We start from the raw sequence: 21,243 nt of genomic DNA on the forward strand, positions 1-21,243 counted from the left end.
CGTTACTGAGTTTCAGCATCACTGCACTCCCAGAGGCATACTTTTAGGTGGATGACATCATCTGCAAAGGCAAAGATGCCGATAGGGAAAGTATGGAGAGGGAGCCATCTAAAAGCATTACTCTGTCCCCAGGCAGCTGGAAACACACACACTTGGCAGGGCTGGGAGTCGAACATACACTTAACTACCTTATCACACTACAGCATTACGCAGTTACAGAACGCGCTACTGAGATTACTGGAACACAGCACTCCCAGAGGCATACTTCTAGGTGGATGACATCATCAGCAAAGGCAAAGACGCCGATAGGGAATGTATGGAGAGGGAGCCGTCTAAAAGCATTACTCTGTCCCCAGGCAGCTGGAAACAGACACACACATGGCAGGGCCAGGAGTCAAACATACACCTAACTACCTTATCACACTACAGCATTACGCAGTTACAGAACACACTACTGAGATTACTGGAACACAGCACTCCGAGAGGCATACTTCTAGGTGGATGACATCATCAGCAAAAGCAAAGATGCCGATAGGGAATGTATGGAGAGGGAGCCGTCTAAAAGCTAATGAAAAGTGTTCAACAGAAACATTTCAACTGAAAAAATAAATGAATTCCAAGGAAAATATATATTATTTCCATTGCATAAAATAAATTTGTCCAACATAATCCCTGGGATTCATGAAGCTTGGCGCAAGGCCGGCGTTAGGCTTGCGCTGACCGTATGGTGTGAAGATGGAGCAGTAGTGCCAAATGCATATTAATGAAGGTGCGCTGCTGCCACAGTGCATAAGAAAGGAGCACGAGTGCATAGGGCATGTCGAAGTGCCGCACGGAGGTGTGGAAATGTCAGCTGTCGATGTGCAACCTAAAATGCTTGCATATAACAATTTGCAAGCAATAGTAATCACATCTGTCAGTGTCCGTGGATACTGAAACATATGCAAAGCATGCAAGGACAGTTCCTGCGAACACAAAATGAAGAAGCAAACACAAATGCACGGTACGGAATAACGGGTCCCTATTCCTCGAATAAATGACATTGAAAACCGTGTGCCCATAGTCCAACGCATTGTAGATAGTTATACCAAGTAGAAGTGAAACGCATCACATGTCAGCGCGTCGCCAATAGGTATGCCCAGCCCAATGATCAGGGTCACCAGCTGACCCATATTGTGAGGGAAAGTACACAGCTCTGCAGATGTGTCCATAACAAACAACACGATAAATGTAAATATCTAGCGACCGTATGACCAAATTATATCCCACAACGCATGTAATAGTCACATACAATAGGTATGTCCGTATTTAACATACCACATGTGACAGGAAATAGAATAAGCATGTAAACAAAACAGAAGGAGCATATAAACTGCTACAACAATAAAGCAACATGTAGGCTGAAAGGAACAGTATTATCCATAGCGTTGACATTGGGTACATGTTGTCCAGTACAATTGGATATGTTTCCGGAATATATCCCATCCTGGACATAGGAAAAGGTGGCATCCTACCAATGATTAGAACAGTCGGCCAAAATCCGCACATCTGTGGTCCAAGCCGTACTTGTCAGGATGTGTCACAGTTGAACGGGTATTACCCGGGTATACCAACCATGTCATGAAAGTTCAGTATGGGCGTGTACCTATGTGCGTGAGGTATAGCATGTGGAAGGTCAAACATGTCCTCAGGCAGCTGGAAACACACACACACACACACACACACACACACACACACACAAACGGCAGGGCCGGGAGTCTAATATACACCTAACTACCTTATCACACTACAGCATTACGCAGTTACAGAACATGCTACCGAAATTACTGGAACACAGCACTCCCAGAGGCATACTTCTAGGTTGATGACATCATCAGCAAAGGCAAAGATGCCGATAGGGAATGTATGGAGAGAGAGCAGTCTAAAAGCCAGTCTAAAAGCATATTACTGTCCCAAGGTAGATGTAGACAGACACACGACAGTGGTGTGAGCGGGACAACTGCCTATCTACGGAGCACTATTACAACACTACATGGATACAAGGCGCGCCACAGACAGTACACCCTTCAAGACAGTCCCAGTGTGTTCAATTTAGGAATCCATCCTGACGTGGGGTATGGACATCTTTTGCCTGGATGACCACTATCGCTATACAGGATTTTAATGGTCATGCCCATGCACAGAGACACATAACCGACACAAGGTGTCACTGGGCATGCTCACACACTTAGTAGCATATGTCCATTTGGAATGTACTGTGTGTCCATCTACACAAAGGCGTACTGGGCATGCTCACAGATTTAGTAGTAGTGAAGGGCTGTCTTGCATGCACATGGATTCTAAACACAGAAGGGCACAGTTTGGAATGTACTGTGTGTCCATCTACACAACGGCATACTGTGCATGCTCACACACTTAGTAGTAGTGAAGGGCTGTCTTGTATGCACACGGATTCTAAACACAGAAGGGCTCAGTGTGTCGATAGTGAACATTGTTAGCACGAACGCTGCACTACACACATCTGACACTGGTCATCAGTGCTAGCTGTGTAGCGTTCGTGATCACAGCTGACAATCATGATACAACAGTGGGGAATATGGACATCTCTGCAGAGAGGAACACCTGGCATATGGCACAGTTGTGCACAATAGCACTACCACCATATACCTCAGATGCAGACATATGGGCCATAAGACCGTGATGGACCGCTCCAGGTGTTACTGTCCCCACGTACATGAAAGCCACTCACATGTACTGACCAGTACACACTCAAGAGCCATCACAGATGTCTCAGGTGCAGATCACAGTAGTACATGCCGCAGTCTACTATGTAGCCCTCGGACATCACCATGTCCTTGGACCAGCAACACACATCCATACATTACCACACCACTATGTTACTCATGACCAGTGGACTGTACATGGGTCTACAGCAACTGTGCAGACTACACATGTACTGACAAGGTTCCATCATGTGGTATGCAGTGCAATGATGCCACAGTTCATAACCAGGTCGGCTCTACACATAACAGGGGCCCTGGGTCTTACACAGCTTTAACAGATGACTGTCGCTGTACACCAGAAAACACTCATGTTTGGATATGACATACATGTAATCGCAGTGGATATGTACATGACCCACACACACACAATGCATATGTACATAGCAAGGCTTTTGCTGTCCTCTGAGCAGACAGGTGGCTACTGCTATCACATACATGCACATGGAAGGTAGGTCCATGGCTGTTGAATGCTAACAGTAGCAGGTAGCAATGTTGACTGAGGTAACATTCCCTCTGTAACAGTTACCCATGACAACCAACATATAATACAACAGTCCATGTGTCATGTATGTCATCACACATGTCCACCAATTGCAATGCATACAAACATGGCTACATGACAGGAATGTAGGAGCAACACACATGTACATGTAGTGGTGTGCATGCAGCTACCATGCATGTGCAGTAGCTGATGTATGTCGTTCATCTGTGTCTAACTACAACATGCAGTTGCAATGCAGCCCCATCATTGACACCTGTATATGGTGAAATACTGACAGTACCGTAGGATGTACATCAGGTATGGATGGATGTGTGTACATAAAATGGTGGTCCACCTTTGCAGATGGATGTTTGCTGAGGACAGCTCACAGGTGTGTCAAAAGCCATCCTACCATTACATGTGCAAACAGTACGCTATGTTACTGTTACCTGAAGGTGAAGACATACAACCTACACAGCGGTCAGGGTATTACTGGCTGTACATCACTTGACACCTGTAACACTTATGTCCTCCCATGTGCATATAGCAGCACAATTGCCAAAGGTAGCGTTGGTACACATAATGCGGCCAATACAGCTGCATGTCTGTCAGATGTACCATCATATAGCAGGTATATGATTCACAGTACTGCCATGTGTGTTTGCTTGTGTGACCATATATGCCACGTAGTGTGGGGAATACATCCCAATTTTTACACACCCCTGTACACTGTTGTAGAGATCTGTACACACTGCAGTGTAGAAAGCAAGACGTAGGCAGGGGTGGTGTGTGTATCACAAACATGTCAGCTATCTGTATGTGAATGACATTTGTGGACTCCACAGTGTGTGCGTGTGTGTGTATATATGTATGGCTATCTGGTGCATGGAGTGAGGGTGTATGCTACCATACAGAACAGACAGGATCCCTAACCCCTCATGGTGATGCAGTCTACTACCCTGTTGATGCCAATGGTCTCAGCCTTACTGGCTACCTGTACATGTTCATTCTCTGTGTCGCATCATGTGAGTGCACAGTACTGTGAAGGTGATTACCACATAGGCAGGGGTCCTCACCTCAACACTATCAAGTATGTGTTATAGTGTTGTTGACCCCGTGAGTGTGGTCATGTTACTGTGTGTTTCTGTGTATGTCTGTGCGTCATCCTGTAATGTGACAGTGTATTACTGCTACACAGTGAGGCTTCATGCTATCAACTGGCCTCCAATGTTGACATCAGCCAGACCGCTGTGTAAACCCCCCGCACCATGTCACCATACCTGTGATGTGACCCGGTATGGATGTCACGTCTCTAGGCACTGTAGCCTATTGAACAGCTCACATGCTTCCGGAGCAGTAGATGTGTGGACATCTGTGGAATGGTAGCCTTTCTAACAGTGAAGTTGAGGCTACGTATAGCATGCTGGTATTGCCATACATGCCGGTGACTACTCCACATTTACACATAAGAAACTGCTAACACTGCTACTTATTGGCACATGCAAGTAGACCTTAAGGAGGGAAGCAGGGCATCATTACCAACATGCTGTTACTGTTGTTACCAAGACACATACTGTGAACATATAACAATGCATTCTAAACCTGTACTACATGGTATGTCTGGTGTGTGTTAACAGTACACAACAAATGTAATATACACTACTCACTATTCTGTTCACCCTGTGCATCAGACCATATGAGCATGTCCCTGCACCGATGGTGTGGATGACAGGGATGCGGCACATGCATCATCATATGCACAGGGTGATAATGTTTGCCAGGGGCATAGGCTGCACCAGTGGATGACATCATGTGTGTGGGTTAGGGCCGGTGATCTGATTGGACATGTGTGGTAGTTATGCATGTGGGTGTTGCGGTGCCCTACAGATGTTTCTGCTGTGTGCGTGTGTGTGTGTGCACACAGTTCTGCCATGTGTCCAGCCTACACAGGGGTGTTATTGAGAGCACCAGATTGTACAGACCAGGATGTACAGCTCACTGTATCCGGCCACGGCCACGTGACCTGTGCCTGCCAGGGGTTGCACGGGCACTACCAGGCAGAGGTACAGATTAGCTACTGTCCGATGACACATGTCCACTGGAACCGTGTCCCCACTGGGAACATCCAGGGCCACGTCCATGTGGCCTGCTGTGTCCTGGTGTGGACAGCGCAGCACCAGCTGCACTGCTGCTGCTACCGGCACTGTGGGAGCAGGCATGTGAGGTGGCTCGTTCACGTTGACCTGCACCAGGTGGTATAGCTGGCCTACGTCCATGTTGCCTATGCCTCACTCCTACCAGATGTTCCAGCACAGACAGCTTACACTCGCGGATTGCCATGCCACGGTCAAGAATTTCAACCATGTCCCCCAATTGCCTGTCCAGAACATCAGCGATCTGCTGTTGAGCATTTGCCAGTGCCTGGATGTTGTTGTTTAAAGAATGGATAGCAGCCCTCTGAAGCCTCTGCCCTTTTGTGTTCTGCCATTCAGCACGTGCCTGTGCCGCCATTACAGTCTGGAATATGCATCTGGTGACACCAGCTGCTGCACTCTGTCCTGCAGGTGCACGTCTGCCAGAGGTCCTCCTATGAGCAGCACTGGCCACATGCCTGTGTGGCACATCTGCAGTCATTACACTGACACCATGGTGTGGAGACACACCTTCTGTAGCCACCACATGTTCCTGTTCCGAGCTAACACACGCTCACTGTCCTTCCTGTATGGCCACTGGTGATGGGGTATGTGTTGGCATGAGTACTGTGTGCGAGGAAGAGGGGGACATAGCAGGGGTGGCAACCATTGGCACAGATTCAGCCCCTGACAACCCTGCCTGTACCTCATGCATATGTTCATCACTGCTAGAGTCTGTTGGGACACTAACATCAGATGGACCACAGGAGGGTAACGCACCTACATCACCTGTGAATGCAAAGAAAGACTCTACATTACACACAGACACACACACACACACACACACACACACACACACACACACACACACACACAGACACACACACTCACCATGCATTTGATTTGACAGACGGCATGCAGCATGCATGTGATACAGCAGATGGTATGCAGCTCAGACATTAATAGTGGTAATTAGCATACCTCCCTGAGTTGCACACAACAGCAAGCAGGTGTCATATCAGAAGCCATGCAGTTCACACAATCATGGTAGTAAGCATGCATCCCTGTGATACACCATGTGGACCAGCACAGGTTAACAGTACACATGACTGATGTGACCTTGACATTGACATGTAGTATGACATGCAATCTGCGGACGTGTGCATTGACATGCATACATGTCTGACACAATGGTGTCCTGACACATGTTCAGCGGTGTAATGGGTATCACATTGCAGTGTTGTCTGTATGCCCTACAGATAGGAAGCACTTTTAGCAGATGTGCATGAGCATTGTTGGGTAGTATGAGGCATCTACATTGCTATACAGTGTGAAGTACAGACACTGTGCCATTGCATGGCATCATGAGGCACCTATATTGCTGTACAGTGTATAATACACACACAGTGCATAGCCATGACTGCGTGCAAACACATGACATAACTACTGTGGATTGTGACCCACATCGCTGAGGTGTATACACACTAAACCATGCTGTGTCATGTGACAGCTCACTGGAAGACCTATGGATGACACCCCTGCACAACTACTAACATGTCTTAGCTGCCTGGCAACCGTGTCCACACATGGCAGACATGTCAATACACCATGTTCCACATGACAGTTATGTACCACACACACGAGGTGCACGGCTGACAGTGAAGTCCAACAGCAGCAAGGGAAATGTATGGTATCTGTGGCCTGATGTGGTGTCTATGACTGTGGAAGCTGGACAGGTGACTACTGTCATGCTATGACACAGTCATGATGTTCAACACATCTTATATGGTCGAATTAAGTGACACCTCCACAAGCCGTGCACAGGCTTTTAGGATGTCCAGTGTTCCACATCAACTATATAACCATTCAACAGAGGCTATAGTTGGACCACGTGTGGACAATGTGCAACAAGGTGTATACACATCACATCTACTGTGTGGCTACATGTCTCTGGCCATCCTCCATGGCCATGTGTGAACATGTGTTGGCCAAATGTTTGTGATGGTCTTCTCACATGTCTGTGTTGTCCCATATGACATACACCCATAGATGTCAGATACATCACTGTCCACATGGTTATGCAGACAAAGGGTTGTAGGTTTGGTATGTGGGGTATGTATAATGGGATAGTGAGACAATATTGCAGCCGGAACACTACATGTCTGGGACTTGTCAAATGGCACATCACAATGTGTGCACCCATTGCAGGGGCATATTACACAATGGTAACTCCTGTGTGCTGCCCACATCCCAGCTCACTGTGTGGTACTGTTTGCGTACCACACATGTGTTGTTCCAATGTATAGTACATATGCCTACATTGAACAACACCTCCACCGTTGTATGCACAGCTGTCCACACATCTAGCAATGACAGATACTCTGGTTTCATGTCGGTGTTTCATTTCATCTGAATATATTGCACATGGGTAGCCAGAGTGCTTGATGACAGATGCGACCTGTATATCGTGACTGGACCATACATTATGTGTACATGTGTTAACTGGCCACATGGCGAATAGATATATGCATTAACATGCCTGATACTGATAACTGTCTCACCTGCAACGGACTGATGTCTATGCGGCACGCCAGAGGTACCTGTATAGAGGTGACACAACAGTTTGAACATTATCCATGACTGTATGACAGCTACAGGGTGCACTGTGCATGTTAACACATTCGCCTGTACAATAACATATAGTATGCACATGTGCGCATACACAGGGTATCTAATTGTAGTATGCGGCATGTGTGTAAACATACCTTGCATATGATGTTACATTACATATTGTACAGTGACACATGCAACTAAATGGGATATGATAGTCATATGTGCATTAGTGACTTATCAGGCAACTCAAGGCTCAGTGGTTGGGAGAAACCCACCTCCACGATGGCAGCTACTGTTTGTGGATGCTGTTCTGAGGGTGTCCCCAGGCTGGCCAGTAGCTCCTCGGTGCGTGTAAGTGGGGGCTGGGTTGGTGGCCCACCACCTTGTTCCCTGGCGATTGCATTGGCACGCTGTTTTGCATGTCGTATCAGGTCCATGCAGTGTCTGCGCACCTGCTGGTAGGTGCGGTTATGGCCACCCACATCATTAACCCTCCTGCGTAGTTCCTGCCACAGGTCGTCACGCTGCTGGGCATGCTGTGGCACATGGCTGAACAACACCTCATAGTTATCATGGAGGTACGGGAAGAGGGCATCATCCTCCTGGTGGCTATACGCTAGCAGGCGTGAACGAGGCATTATCTGGAAGACATAATGATGGAGACAGGTCACAGTATCACAGAGATGTACAGAGATACAGTTGCACATACATTTGTATTAAATCTAGTGCATATGAACAGTTATCTTTGCAAATCGTCATGACACTGACATGACTGACATGTTTGTGTCACACACATGTAACACCCGTTGTGCATTGGATATCATCACCATATATGTGTGTCACCTCATTACATTGCTCATACTCCATGTGAATGCTGTCTTGATGTGGGCATGTCTGTTTGCCTGTACTGGTGTTCTTACCTATCAGCACATGCCTGGATGTGTCCACAGTAATGCTGTTGACCTTGATGCTGTGTATATGTCACATATCAACACATACACTGCCTTAACGGACATGAGCAGTGACAATGCACACATGTGCATGGAAACCATTACATGCATGTGTTTTGCCATATACATCTACATGGCACTGTACAGCAGTTCAACATCCTGCCACGTATTGCCTGTGTTGCACATGTGATACCCATGGGACAATGGCTAGCCGGACATTATTTGCAGGGATGGTTATCAACCATGGCATGTACGGGCAAGGTTTACTAGCTGTATCAAACAGCCATTTTGCCACCACCAGGTGCATCAGTGCCACATTACTGATCCAGACAGTTAATGATACATCTACCATGCTGTCATCGCACCATGTTTGATAGAGATGACATGTGCAGCTTTGATGGACAGGGTTGCATGGTATGGCAGGGGTATGTAACATGTATGGCACACGGATCTGTCCAGCATTTGGTGATCATTGTAGTAGGACGGTGGCTGTCCATGACGTATGTCTTTCAGATCAGGATATGTATGTATAGCTTGTCCAATATCACAGTGTAGCACATGCCTTTATGTAAGGTAGCCAGCATGCTGCATAGTGGAGGTGAGGATTGTGAAGGCTGGTATCGCCCATCCACACATGGCCAATACCCCTGAAAGGTGATATGTGATCTGACATTGGTCACCTGAGTGCCGAGTATGCCTGTCCAATGATCTCCATGCTCATGGATGGCACCCTGTCATGACATGGGTGCCTTGTATGACTACCTAATAGGCCTGGAGATGTCACCAGCTCAGGGAGGTGAACTGCACAGCACCATCCCTTAACCACAGTGTCCATAATGTTGACCGCTGCCTAGGTGGTAGTTAATGGGTACAGGGTTATTCACCTAGCGGTGACAATGTTATTATCGGCTGTCAGATTGTGCACATATGTCATGCACCTCACCCACAAAGCCCATTTTGTATGTTGTCCACAACACTGAGACAGCTATTGCTCCTAGGTCATGGCCATTCACATCCTTACATACGCAGATGCCTCCCATTTGTCTCTGTAGTATGGGCTACAATGAAGGGGGAGTACAAGACATTAACCCTGTTTTACTGTAGCTGCCACTGGTGTGATATGCACATGTCACTCAGACACCTTTTGTAGTGTTGCTTCTGTCAACAGGCCACTGGTAGACCACTCCTGTGACGTATGAAGGTACATCTAGTATACTCAGTGTAGCTGGAACACAGTATGGGTGATGTCCTATGACCTGTCACAGGTATGCTATGCAGTGTGAAATCATCCGTACTGTCATCTACATCTCTACTACTAACATCTACGTTGATAAAGGTTCATAGACCTGCAGACCATACTCAGCAGGGTAATAGTGCAGTGCCTCCAGTTATGACTGGTGTCTCCGCTTGTGGGTTTATATTATCCAACACCCTGTCTGTATTGCATATTCATGCTCAGGACTTGTTCAGAACATGTAAGCACTTCATGAGGTACTTATTACTATAGCACACATTCCAACTCATTTCTTACCGGTACACTGTCTGTCCTCACATTTCCAGCTTGCTTACAGTACAACAGCTGTTGTACACACGTAACTCACATATCTTATGAGACATGGTTGAATATACAGGCATGTCCAAGTGTCACTTACCAGTGTTATTCCCTGTCTATATGATGAATATGGCAAACAAGAGGCAATAGAGCAATTGTCTCATGTACACAGTCAATGCTCACCTCCCAACATACGACACTACAGCCTGTGGGAGATGCACATATGTAGCCATGCTGGGAGTAATGCTCTCACCAACCCAGACTGAACCTGACATTCATGTGAGGACATTTAACATTTGCAACACACCCCACTCATCACATAGTCTCACTAGATCTCCACCACCACAGGCCACACATAGTATGACTACAACATTTGCAGAACCTCTCCATACTCTGTGTAGGCAACAGAGGCAGCCCCATCAAACACAACACCAATTACTTATAGCCCACAGACTCTTGTGTGCACATCAACTACAGCCAATAGGGTGTCATAACCTACACAACACACCAGTCATAGGTGACTCTGTAGGCAGTCACACTGATGTCCCACTCAGCAGGCTACACAAGGCAATAGTCACTTACATTTGGCTGTCGTGTTACAGGATCCGCAACATAACCTATGCACCCATGCCACACCTCACCAGGTACGATTTGACTGTCATTCTCCATGTTAGTGTGACTGCCCGTAGATGTAACTTCCTGGACTACATGTATAGGGACATGCAATAGCTCTCCGGTCTTGTAGCCCAGAAGGTATCGCCCAAGCCCTGAGAAGCATTCTGCATTCTTCCAGACTGATACCACTGTACAACTACTGAATGTTTCACTTCAACAGTTGCCTATGCATCTGCTGTCATTCCACTGGCATCCAGTATCTGTGTGCTTTGAATGACATGGTCAACAAAACATGATGCTTTGGCACAGATAACCTGCACTTGTCAGCCCTGGGAGTACAGATAACATGTAAGGCTCTTGCTGCTATACTGCCTGTTTTGGACAGTTTCCAATAACATTCACCACCAGAACAGGAACAGGCAAACAAAACCTGGGGTACTGTTACTCACTGCTTGACATCTTCATCTCTAACGCACTCAGGCGAGGCACTCCTTATAATGGACCACTTCATTATCTCTGCAGTGACTGGGACCTGCCTCTAGGCTCCGGAGAGCACACCTGCACTGACAGGCTACACGCAGGCCACACCTTTCAGTCATGTAACCAGGACTGGAACACCTACGTCGGAGGTGTGTCCATATTTCACAAGGCTGTTCACACCTCCAGGCTGGTTCCTTAGCACAATGCATCAGAGGTATCCATGTGCAACTAACTGTGGCCAGAACTGCTATGCACATTGTAACTTGCTACGGATTCAACAACATACCCCACAGTTACCGGCCCTCATTTCTTGGTGTACTGGACAGTAGGGTTCATACAGGTACTACTGATGTGAGACTGACACTACCCCACACTTAACTGGGATGCCTACTCATGGACCGACACATTAGGCCAACGCTTTCTGAGATTCATAACCTCCACATGACTGGATCAACCCATACACACCACCACTAAGACCAACACTATCCTAGACATGCACATTACCAACATGTGACTGGTATTCCACACCTGGGGTTATCCCCTCGTTCGTAGTTTCCGAACTTGTTATCCACATCCCGGCACCACACCCTTCACGGAATACACAGTAGAAGATTTCTACAACGCCTACATCAGACGTCTTATGACAGCAGTAGTAAATGTCATGACACCCGTGCAGATGGACAATGCACTTACAAATGCTGAAACATACACCAGTGCACTTCATTAGCACTTACACAACTGCATGGATCATGCTATCCCAAACAGAGCCATGATGGTACCCACCAGATAATGGACGCCACTCCGGGGGTCCGGTTTCATGTACATAATGTACAACAGAAGGTGGTGGCTGTTGCAAAGTGGAGTACAAACCCATGGGTGGGGGAACTCACTGGTCAGCCTCAGTAGGAATTCGGGATCCTTTATCACATCCTCCAAAGCTAGCTACGTAAACATTACTGCGACACATTCCAAGGACTACCACAAAGCATTATGGAGGTATGTCAGTACTCAATGGCAATACCCACATCTGCTCTGACATACGATGGTTAAGCAGGAACATTACAGACCGACTGCTATTGGCAACATCCTGGCAGATAGGTTCAATGCCAACTTTACACCCTCTCACTCCCTACAGGGCCAAAATCCATACAGGAACAATGCAGAGTCTCTGCAGTCGCAACTATGCAGTTCCAACCTGCACTCTCTAAGGCCTGGAACACAGACTCCATGTGACCGTCCAACATCCCAGGCTGTGATTTACACAAACCTCAGAATGACATGGCTCCCCACTTGACCACCAGATTCAGTAATACCCTTGTATCAGACATTGTGTCCCCTGAATGGCGCACAGCAACAGTCATTGCACTCTACACAGGTGGCACCACAATGAACCACAGGGACTATTGCCCTATATGCCTGACTGGACTGTTCTGCAAGGCTATGGGGCACATCATCATGGAAGTCATTCACAGAGACATTGGTGGCCTCCAGACCTTTGATGACACCCGGGTTGGATTTGTTCGGGCCAGACCATGGCTCCTACACCTGGTGGACTCCTTTGATACAGTTACCGGGGTAGTTGATGAGGTTAAGGGGGTACACACAGCCTACAATGTCCTCTCATTGGCTTTCAGCACCGTTCTCCATTCTGGTATTGACAACATACACATCGACCCCTACGTCTCGGGATGTTATGCAAAGTGGCTCACAGACAGGACCCACACAATGAGGGTAGCATACTGTGGTACCTACAGTAATTCAGTTACTCTTGGCGTACCACAGTCCTCAGTCATAGGGCCCCTCATGTTCGGTATATGCTTCCCTGAGGTACAGGCTAGCACAGAGGGACTTTCCCTGAATAGGTTTCCAGACGACTGCAAACAAGGAGCCATGATTGATCCACCAGCTGATACAGACACCCTCCATATGGGTGTCACTATGACGGATACCTGATGTCAATAACATGGCCGCAAGCTGCATAACACAAGATGCATAGACACCCCCTTTGGATTACACCACTCACCCACTGACTGTCACATAGGTGGTAGTCCCCTACATACATGTGACATTATATGGGATCTTAGTACACACGTATATAGCACCCATTCCTTTGATAACCATATTGCCAATGTGGCGTGGATATCCTTCTAAGTGGCCACACTTATCTGTAATGGGTTTGTAGCTGGAACAAAGGCACACATTGTACCTCTATACTCCTGACATATGACACACATTCAGGGGTACAACACCCCTTTTGGGATGTACCTTACGGAACAGCAACACCTTTACATACCACAACATTAACACACCATGAGGATTATTGACTTCCAAAGGATGATGTATGCGGCACAACTACGGACACCACGACTGTACACATTTGCATACTGCATACTCAAGGGTGACCTCTGCTGAACATACAGGGCCCATGTCCACAACAATATTTATGGATATACTCCACATAAGCAGCATAAGCAAAGGCCACTGACAGCAACATGCTCATGGATATGTGCACAAATGCAATGATGAGTGGGACATGCTTGAGGGATACATTCCTGAACCAGACACTCACCATGCTTTGGAACATGATTCCTATGTACATCAAGCAGGGACACTCACTAGCACTCTTCATGAGATACCTCGATGGGTGGATGGGAGACACACATGTACGGCAGGGATCACTGCAGTGGCTGTACTGTACACAGGTGCAGGTAACACATGGCTCTGCTGTTCACAGACAGGACACTACCTTAGGGAGGTGCCACCAGTGAAAACACTGTCGTTGGACTTACACATGGACGTGGCCAGACAGCATAGTACCTCACTATGAACCTGTGAAGCTATTACATGTCCTTTGTGCATGGATAATTCAGTAGCCCTTCCATTTCAGTTAGCTATCATGCTGTTACAGTGTCCCGTGACTACAAGCCATATGTATCCTGTTATTGTGTATTCTGCATGCCAATAAATGATACCCTTTGTTTGCATGATATAACAGTTATACTGTGTAAAATATCTGACATATCTACCTACAATACTGTACATTACACATATTTTAAACATTATCCCATAATGCAAATCATACTTGCACAGCAGGACCACCCTAGGCATGTTATTCTCATTATATGCCCTTACACATGCCTACTGTGACAGTATATCGACATATACTATCCCCTGCTATGGCACGTACATGTTGGACAAACCCTACAACTGACGGTGGGTGGTGTGGAATTGTTGTGTTTAAAGCCCTCATGTAGCATCCCTTGTGGTGTATGAGATGTTTACTTTGTGGCCCACAGCAGGACAAACAATTTCTACAAGCGTTACTATGCTCAACAAGACATCACTACATAATACCTTTTCCCACTTTATGCATTGCGTACACTTTAATTACTACAAAACAGGCTCTACATACACTGACATACTGAGTGTTCTACATGCCTTGTTTCTGAGTCTTCGTAAAATATCTCTCTTACACCTTTACTGTTTAAATGGTTCTATGGTATGAGCTTATGGTTTGAATGTATGGCAAGGCATCCTTATATACGTAGATACCTGTAACATGTGGTATCCTGCCACCAATTGGTGTTCCTGAGTAAATTATTACATGCACATCAGCTGTGCCTCTACTCCATTCACAAATTATGCGGCAACAGTGGGGTATAATTGAATTCTCCACTTGGGCGTTGCCCATTTGCCATACCTTCGGAGAGATGGCCTGTATGTGTTTTGTTGTGAGGAATTGCAACTGCTATTTGGAGAGATGCGGATATTTTGAATTTATGTCCCCCGTGGATTGTGTGTGACGGCTAGAGTATGTGGTTCTACATGTGAGTGTACCTGTCATCTCAACCATCTGATAAGGGACTACTGCAAACAAAACCTGTAACATTGCCGTCTGTTCCATTATACAACAGCTACGATTTCACATGGCCCATTACAAATGTGTCTCTCACAAGGTATGTTAACGGTTTTGCAGATGTAATTGAGTGACTGGATGTTTGTGATGTTATTACAGTCTGTATTGCAATTGTTTCGGATGTGGGGAAGATGTAGGTGGGTGTACATAGCATATACAGGTTTGTGGGGAGTGCATTTCTACATAGGTTCATAGGTTCATAGATTAGTACTAGGCTAACTGCCCTTGCGAGCCATTTTAAGCCTAGCCAGTTATCCCTTGAGAGACTCAAACCCTGTACTTTGTGTTTGTAAGGCAAACACATTAACCATTAGGCCACCCTCCCAATCCCTATATATTCTATATATGTGTGTGGGCTCCTTCCCTAATTGAAGACCTATCATTTAGTAGACTGAGAAACTATGGTTGTTACGGGCTTATACATTGAGCCATTGTTAATTGGTTTCTATATAGCATGCAGGTGAGGTTGATACTTCAATACCTCCGGAAATACATCGATATGTAAGGGAATATTACTAAATGACAGCTGTCTCGTGTATTTCTGTCACAGATATTTGCACTCATTGCAATTGTGTTGGTGACTGAACCTCTTTGGCATGGGTTGCCACCTTTTCAAATGGCCATAGTGGGACATGTGCAGGACACACATCATTGTTTCCAAGCTGACACATACCCACGGTCAGTACACAGGATAGAACATACTTTTATCCTGAATACATACTTATTCTTGAAGAACTTTAGCTACTTATCATGTTTCATGTAACATTTACGTATTTTAAATACAGGCATAACTATTTAATGCAACTATTACATAATATATGGGACATATTTATGTCCTACAATCTCGAACATTTGCCCTTTTTAATGTTTTTGTCAGGACACAACTGCCCAGGGAGGGGCTGCCCCTCTTAAAGTGGGACAGGTGGTAACTGTATGCCTACGGCCAGCTATGACCACACCTACCATACTGATCTACCTCCAAGTTAGCACTAACAGACACACGATGCAAACACACACACACACACACACACACACACACACACACACACACACACACTAACATTATAGTCCCACAGAAATGCACACGGCACCCTCAACACACACATACACAGACTACAGCAATCACATACACAGTTGAACACAGTAGCTACCTGGACCGCAGCACTGGCAGCGATAACTACATGTCCCTTAACATCATGATAATATTACTCTTGGTTCTAGTGTTCCGGTACTGTGGTCTTTCGGTCTTTCAGCCTCGTGATTACACATGTCGGTATGTGACACATTCGATAGTTGGCAGTATCCTATTTATTTGTACCTCCGTGGTTGTGTACATGTCGTTGACCTATCTATATATTTGCAGATATAGGTGAATACGTATATATCAACTTATATCTCTCTATCACCCTTTATACATATATATATATATATATATATATATATATATATATATATATATATATATATATATATATATATATATATATATATATATATATATATATAGAGAGAGAGAGGGAGAACACACCTTTTGTTGTGCACATGTTGGTGTATACTGTTTCCTGGACTCCGCACGTTTGTGTTTTAACCTGTCACAATGCACACCTGCCGTTGGTACATCTCGGGTAGCTTAGTGTTAGGTGATTGTGTACATGATTGAGTGTTCTACTCCTGGCAGTGGTCGTTCTACCCTTCAGAGCAGGCACTATTAGTACAGGGGTGAATAATGTTAGTTTCACCTGTTCTGGACATCGTTGACCGTGATCTGCACGATATTCAGAAAAGCTTAGCCCTGTTTCACACATATCCGTATATTCATGTTTAAATGACGCTTACCAGCACTTGCCGACGCATAATCCTGCTGACATGTGCTAAACCTGATCTGATGACCTGCATCCAACATCCATTATTCGTGCTTTCGGGATTACGTAACGTCCCTTGCAGGACGTGGGACCGGGAACATGCATGACAGTCAGTTCATTTACCACTTGGGCTTCTGGGATTTGTACACATGTTATGGTGTTTTGTATGTCGACTGTACTACGGCTGTTACTCTGTACTGCAATCAAATGTATATGGATGAGACCTATTAATGGTATGTCCAAGTGATGTTTAATGGATGTGCTCCAGCATTGGTAATGTATGTCACAGTGAGCCACACACTATAATGTGCTACACCTTCACACACCCATAGGTGGAGCATGCTGGGGTGACAGATACCTGTCATGGGTACTCCCCATGCTTTGCCACTACATCCCTGATTACATTATATGGAGCCCCTCATTAACACACCAGGTAAGCCATGCAGAGTGTGTGGGGAACAGTGATTACACACATGGATCCCGCAATTGCCTCTGCTCCACTGAGGGACAGTTGGTTAATCGATGTGGTGGCGACAGCAGACACTCTTTGCCTCGGTTGATGAATGGCCTCCGACAATTGGGGCGTATACCTACTGATGTACCTAGGAACCTATACATACAGTATCAACATATGCTGTTAGGTGTGTGTACTGTTCAGGTGTTGACATTCCTTGTTCCAATAGCTGTTGTGTGTGCAATGGTTGAGGGCTGCCTATGTAGGATTCACACAGTAGGCCACTTATACATTACACGTTACAGGTGGTCGCTTGTGTGTGCCATCCAGTTTACCGTGTGTGCAGGTGGAGAAGTGTGTCAGTCCGTAGGGGCCTACACTGTCAGTGTATGTGCTATACGTTCCCTCTTTGCCAAGGCGTGGGCATATTGGGCACGCCTCTGTCTGCCTACTGGGGCTGGCACAGGGTGTTCATGGTCTGAATCCCTTGGTGCCTGTGATGACCTTGGCAATTGGGGTGGACTGTGAGGGCCTTCACCATTGTGTCCCTGCTGCAGCTGTTTCCGCAGGATAATATTATGTAGCATGGCACATACTATGAAGATGTAGGCACACATGCCTGGAGAGTACTGCAAGGCTCCACCAGATGTGTCCAAGCAACAGAACCGTGATTTCAGCATCCCAAACACACGCTCTATGATGATTCTGGTTTGTGCGTGTGCCTCATTATGGCGTTCTTGCATGGGTGTGTGTGCATTTCTGATGGGAGTCATCATCCACGGCTCCCGTGCATAGCCAGCATCCCCCACAACGTGGCCATGTGGGATGTCCCCCCTGACAAATACCTGATACAGCTGTGAGGCATGCCAGATGTGGGAGTCATGGTAGCTTCCAGGGCTGCTGGCACACACATCCATAATAATGCCCTGGGCATTGCACACGACCTGGCAGTTGATGGAGTGGTATCCCTTGCGGTTTATGTAGCACCTACCATGCTCACCGCGTGGTGACTTGATATGTATGTGCGTGAGTCTATCACACCCAGTACCTCCGGGTAGTGTGCCACCTGGTGGAAGAGATGCATATTGCTGGCCAACTCCTGCTGAGTTCGGGGGAAGTATATATGCTCATTGGCATGTGGTAACATAGCATCCAGGAACTGGTGTAGTACCCTGGATGCTGATGCCTGTGAGAGCCCCATTATATCTCCAGTTGGCCTTTGAAAGGTACCTGTGGCTAGTATTCGCAAGCTTACACATACCTTCGTTTCCACTGGGATGGGTTCCCCTCTGTTGTTTCTGGATCTTAGGCGTGGCCGGCACAGCTCAACTATCTGCTGTAAGATATCCCTGTCCACCCTGTAACGCCCTACTATCTCCAGATCATGTAGCCCCTGGTAGGTTACCTTTGGTCTGAACACTCTTCTCCTCCTCCGGAGCCTGCGGTGGTTGTCAGCATCATCCTCCACAACACCTTCAATCTCTAATATATGGTGATGAATCACAGCTATGGCAGCTCCCAACATGTACATTGTAAAAGTTCCCCATCTGTTTACACCAATGGTGCAGTGTTTGGGAATACACAGGTGTGTGTGAGGTGCCTTCACACTTTATACTATTGTGCTGTGAACACTGATGATGTCATAGGGTGTGTATGTACCATCGGAGCTACAGGATATCTTATGTGTTTTACCACAGGTACTGCTATTGTGGTGCCTTTGGTGTTGAATTACATTTGGCTGCTGTGGATTACCTCTTGCCCTTCCCTTAACATTTCTTTACATTTCCCCTCCCATTTTCTGGCATGCATCCAGCAGCCTGCTTTCATTTGTACTTTCCTAAACCTGGCTTATCTTACGACATGTGTTCTATGGCCGATCTACTGCAGGTTTGCTTTGCTCTGCTATGACAGTTCTCTTTTCTTTGCAATCTGACACCTCCCCTATCCTGTTCTGCAGGTTGCTGCGAGCAGACTTGTTAGCTCCCGTCGATTGCCCACTGTGAGTTAATAGGTGTTAATTGCTCGGTTGTACTCCAATTACTCTACTGCGGTATTTCCTTATTTTCTTCCCCTAACCTTCCTGTTTGAGCTATGGTGTGCGGCACGTACGTCCACTTACCGGGTTTCGGGCACGTTTTCATCTGCGTACACATGTACTTTCGGGCACCATATGTGCTCTCAGCTAAACGATGCTATACTTACATCCCCACCCCTATCCTGCAGCTTTGCTTAGCAACAGGCAGACCGGATTTGCATTGCTCCAATGTGCTTACAGCTACGGTGGCACACCCCACTGCTGATGTCATGTATACCTCCAAACCACTCCTCAGTGTTGTAGCGCTGCGCCGTATGGTACATCCTTAGTCCGGCGGGACGTTTGCGATTCACTATTACTTGCCTCATCTGCATTGCATTGACTAATTCATAGTTACCGTGCCGAACACTGTCACAGACCATTAGCAACCCTTGCAACTTGGTTGTGGTGTACCATGCATACCATTGAGTATTATGGTGAAATCATGATTTGTATTACATTGCGATTTTATGACATTTGTGTATATTTTCCTTGTGTTCCCATTTGTGCACACATGTCCTGCGGTTGTACTTTGCGTTACTGTGGACATGACATTAAATGTTGTTTTTTAGGTGTTGTGCATCGTTTCTTATGCCATTGGCTGTATATTTAGCCATTGGCATATGTTAACTTAGTAATACATGAGTCTGGTCTGCTTTCATAGCTCCGATGTTCTGTTTGGCAAAATGTAAACCATTTTTTGTGGTTTACATTTCTGTGGGCTTACGCTACGCCTACACCACTTCATGAATCGCTATGTACCCTCATTTGCATGGTGCAGTACTGCTCATGGGGTGATTAGCATACCTGTGCCGAGGGCTGTGCAGATATGGCGTATGTTGGTAGTGCACGTGGAATTGGATCATACCTGAATCGCTCGGCTGCCTTATTTAGCGTTATACCGCCTACGCTATGCCTGCACCTGGCGCAAGCTTCATGAATCCCGGGGAATGTCTATTTCAAATGTATAGTGGCAAAAAGTTTATTTTCCCAACTGTATGATGTATTTTATGTTATCAGCTGAAATTCTTAATGGCAACATAATTTTGTCCCACAAATAATAAATGTCAATTATTTCTTCAGTTTTTAAGTTAATTCTAAACTTTTTTTACATAACTTCATTCTATTCCATGACCCCCTTCCCTTTCCCAACAATTTAAGTATATGTTTTACCAACTTTGTCACTCAAACATTCAACTCTTTTTGTACGCAGTATCTCAGGTTTTTGTCCCTTTTCCTTCTGAAAAAAAAACTTTCTCCATAATGTCAGACCATGATAATGCTGAATTCTCATCATGGTCTTCTTGTTCCATCATTCCAACTCCTTATCA

This window comes from Protopterus annectens, chromosome 7.part0 (assembly GCF_019279795.1).
Source record: "Protopterus annectens isolate FY-2018-M chromosome 7.part0, PAN1.0, whole genome shotgun sequence".
Classification (NCBI taxonomy): domain Eukaryota; kingdom Metazoa; phylum Chordata; order Ceratodontiformes; family Protopteridae; genus Protopterus; species Protopterus annectens.